The sequence below is a fragment of the Penaeus monodon genome, chromosome 37 (genome assembly GCF_015228065.2).
Source record: "Penaeus monodon isolate SGIC_2016 chromosome 37, NSTDA_Pmon_1, whole genome shotgun sequence".
Taxonomy (NCBI): Eukaryota; Metazoa; Arthropoda; class Malacostraca; order Decapoda; family Penaeidae; genus Penaeus; species Penaeus monodon.
This window is the reverse complement of record NC_051422.1, coordinates 21,783,515-21,788,514: the sequence shown is the minus strand read 5'-3', so window position 1 is coordinate 21,788,514 and position 5,000 is coordinate 21,783,515.

Here is a 5,000-nt window from a genome sequence, read left to right as displayed (position 1 = left end):
ATGTGAGTTTTGGGTCAAAGTTCAGTTCGGGGTCAAAGGTGTATTCCGGGCCAATAGTAAATTCTGGGTCAAAGGTTACACATGAGGTAGGCTATGGAAACTTAGTTCTTGGCACTTCTAAATATATATAATTTTTTATATCTGTTATAGACTAAGAAAACAAGTAGTGGAATCTTAAGGTATTCAAAAGTCAAAAAACAGAATATTGGTGTACGAATTACGTCTTAATATCCCCCAGGAAAAGGATAAACAAAATAAACAATATGGAAACCGCTGTTAATTTGCATATTGGTTTGCAAAATGTTCTTTTTCATTGGATTTACATACACCAAAATGGTACTTGGACAAATGGACAGATCGCATGCAGGTAATGATACTGAAATGGCATATTCAGTAAATGGAGCCACATTTCCGCTACTGATGGATACGCGGGAGAGAGAGAGAGAAAAAAAAAACAGACATGCTACATTCACTTTCGCTCAATATTTCTTTTACATTTCTCAAGGGCACGAATTCACCTTAATTCTTCTTTTTTTTAAAGATCTGTTTGTCATTTACCGCCCTGGCTTATCGCACAGATACGGACCGACCTAGTTACAGCTTGGATCATGGACCACTAACTATGCCGGGATGCACTGAATAACGCATTGTTCCTTGTGTCTCGAGCTAGCTGGTCCGAGGGGCTGCATTCAGCCAGGCTCTTGCGAGCATTACAACATTTCGTCCTGGTCGAATCTCGCGTGCGCCATGCAAGGGTATTATGCATGCAAATTCATCATAATACCATAGCTTTCAGGATTTTCATTGTCTGTGGTAACGGATAGATTTTCCTTCAAAGAGAAGTTTTGAGATACGGGCGGTAAGAAGTGCAAGGCTCATACTCCACAGCCGAATGCAGGCGGTCCTAAATAGTAAATCGGCGTGAGTAGAGACGTTTTATGAGTTATTACTGTGAGTTGGAGAAAATATCTCTCCGGCATAGGATGGATCGGCTGTCAAGAGTATGCCTCCCTAGTACAGTGTTGCCATTCCCATGAGTCTCCACCTGGCAATACGTTATGGAAAAATCCACCTAACTACAGCAAAAAGGTTACCTACTTCTTGCTCAGTCTGTGTGCATCGATCTATGTAACTCTTGTGGGGATCGTTTAACATCTCAAGACTTACATTTCGTGTTATAAAACACGCTGATTACACCAGGAACGCTGTTTATGCACTGTGCATTTTTATCGAGGAATTTCCAAACTGTAATTTCTTCTAAACGAAGGAATAAACTGGCCTTGATAAGCTTTATTTTCATAACTTTTTTTCCCTTGTAACACATCCTGATTTGAATAACTCTAACGATATTTGCCAATTCAGGCATGAATTTACGCTGCCTCTGGGACCTGAATGGACGATTGGATTTTCTCACTGCCTTGAGAAATATTCCGGAGTGATTATGTGTGTTATTTTTTCATGAGTGAGTGATAAACTTACACACCACATATTCATAATTCTCGTTAGCACAGGTGAAGGAGCAGTGGTTATATATTTTTTTCGTAGATTCCAGTATGCTTGCAAATCTTAGTAGAGCGAAAGAGAGAGAAAAAAGAAAGAAAATAAAGAAAGGTGAATGAAGTGCAGAAGGTCAGAGAGACGAATTAGTCTCATGAATTATGATGAATAATTGAGCCGAGTTGATGTGTGTAGAAGGTCTAAAGAAATTACTGATCTATAGAGGGCCTGAAAGGTCACAAGGATCCGAAAAGGGAACATGAAAAGGTCAAAAGATCGGGTAGCTGTCAAGAGTAAGACCAGTCAAGTGTACAGTGAAGGATTAATAGCCATTAATAGCCATAGTGCATTAGGGTGGCAATTCACTTGTAATGGAATAGGCAAATTACTGTTATAATCAATAATGTTACTGGCAACTGCGCACTTGGTGGTAAGATAGCTCTGAAAGAAAACTGTTCATCAGCTGAATAAATAAAATATAAGGTGTTATATCACAGAGGTAGAACATATATATTTCTTGGCGAATATAATGGCCTTTCATTCATGTGTGCGCTCTTATATTTGTATATATATATATATATATATATATATATATATATATATATATATATATATATATATATATATATACATATATATATATATATATATATATATATATATAATGTATATATATATATATATATATATATATATACATGTGTGGTGTGTGTTGTGTGTGTTGTGTGTGTGTGGTGTGTGTGTGTGTGTGTGTGTGTGTGTGTGTGTGTGTGTGTGTGTGTGTGTGGTGTGTGTGTGTGTGTGTGTGTGTGTGTGTGTGTGTGTGTGGGGTGTGTGTGTGTTGGGGTGTTGTTGTGTGTGGTGTGTGTGTGTGTGTTTGTGTGTTGTGTTGTGTGTGTGGTGTTTTGTGTGTGTGGTATGTGTGTGTGTGTGTGTGTGTGTGTGTGTGTGTGTGTGTGTGTGTGTGTGTGTGTGTGTGTGTGTGTGTGTGTGTGTGTTTGTGTATGTAAGTGTGTGTGTGTGTTTAAACTTAGCTCGTACCAGTCGGTGCCGTGACCTCCAGCACAACAAGACACGGGTCAGGTACTGATGCTCATGTGGTGAATAAGGATTGGCTGCACGGATGAGAGCGAGGTTGAAATGAAAAATGCGTATGGGTTCTTTGTCCTGTGTTATAACCTTTTGTAGTAGTTAGTAGGTTTGCACTGTTGCATTCCCGTATTATGGCTGTTATAGCAAGAGTTAGATTTATTCTTCCACCCCTGAGACATATTATTAAGCTGCTTCTCCTGATTAAGCTTGTGTAATGCTTCGTGTTGATCTTGTGTCTCTGCGCTTGACTTCTATGCTCGCGTACGGTAAAGTGACACCACGAGTTTTTTTCGCGTTGTCGAATTCACCGGGTAGTTGTTTGAGCAAAGTCTCCAACTTTATCGTACATCGAAAGAGGAAGGAGAAGCTGTTAGCATCAACTTTACCATCTATATTACAGACGATAGATGATTTTTTTAGAGACGGATTTCAGCGGTGAGTCTGCGCAGCCTGGAATGGTTGAGATCCATTTCAAAATCTGTATTCCAAGTTGAACGAGGAATGGTCGTACAAAGACGCATGTCTAATTTGGATGAACCTTTACCAACTGGAGGTGATGTTCTGCGTTTAACGATTTGAATTGAAGACTGGGAAATATCCTCGAAATAATCCAATTTGCATGTCTCACGTCCGGGGGTGTTAATTCTCGACACGGTTCTGCCACATCCACTCATGTGACTGCGAATAACGTCTCTACGCACACCTCTCTGAACAATCATCGACGCAGCGTTTCTAAGATACATTTTCGACGGGGATAGAAGTCCCGCCGAACGTGTGATGGAGCTGGAATGTCATGGTGGAAGCGAGCAGGTGACCTAAGGATGAACAATCAGAGAGAGAAAGCAGAAAGGTTTGAGATTTCACAGGCGGAGGAGTAGCAGCTGAAGGTTTAGTATGAGTCGACAGAGTTGTATTATGAGATGTTGACTGCGTGTCGGGAACATTTCTGAAAGTCTTACCGCTTTGCAATTCACTCATTTATAAATGTAAAAGGAAATGCCGTAAAAAACGCAGTGCATTTATATCCTTATACAATATCTACTGCAATATCATCCTTGCTCAACAAACCACTGACTGGTAGCGATGGGAAGCCAGTACCTTGTAAACACTCTTCAAGCAGAATTACTATTAGCATTATCATTATTATTATTGCTATTACAATATTATTGTTATTTCTTTATTTTGTTATGATTATGATGATGACGGTGATGATAATTGTTGTCATTATTATCATTATTGTTATTGTTATAATAATAATAATAATAATAATAATAATAATTATTATTATTATTATTATTATTATTATCATTATTATTATTATTGCTATTATTATTATGATGATGATGATGATGATGATGATTTCTATTTTATTATTATTACTTCTTCTTTTAACGGTAGGTTCATGTCTGAGCCTCCGTGGTCACAACATGATAATTGTAGTTTTCATGGTGTGATGCTCTTGGAGTGAGTGCGTGGTAGGGTCCCCAGTTCCTTTCCACGGAGAGTGCCGGTGGTACCTTTTTTAGGTAATCATTCTCTCTATTTATCTGGGCTTGAGACCAGCACTTGACTTGGGCTGGCTTGCCCACCCAGTGGTTAGGTAGGCAATCAAGGTAAAGTTCCTTGCCCAAGGGAACAACGCGGCGGTCGGTGACTCGAACCCTCGAACTCAGATTGCCGTCTTGACAGTGTTGAGTCCGATGCTCTAACCACTCGGTTATTATTAGTATCATTATTGTTATTATTATTATTATTATTATTATTGTTATTATTATTATTATTATTGTAATTATTATTATTATCCTCATCATAATCATTATCATTATTTTTACTGTCAGTTTTATCATTATCATGGTTATTAATATTAATATTAATATTAATATCATCATTATCATCATCTTTATTATTATCATTATTATTATCATTATTACTATTATCATTATCATTATTATTATTATTATTTTTTTTTTATCATTATTATTATTATTATATTTTTATTACTATTATATTGTTATCATAATAATAACAATAATAATAATAAAATAATAATTATTATTATTACTATTATTATTATTATTACAATTATTATCATGGAAGAAAAACCCACACAAAATCTAGATTTATTGAAAATGAGACTACAGTTTCGAAATCCACCTGGATTCCATCTTCAGGTCTGAAGAGGAAAGGGAGAGGAGGGGGTATAAAAGAGAGAGAGGAGAGGCAACGCGGGAACACGGGGCGGGTGAGGACAGACGAACGGAAGCAGAGGAAGGTCACATCAGGTCGGAGGATCGGGCGGACTATGCGCCGGGTGGCCGGCATACGGTAGAAGGCGGAGGATATGGGAAGCAAGGAGACTGTCAGCAGGAGAAAAGCCGCTGTTCAAGTTGAAATTAGCCAGCAGCTTTATA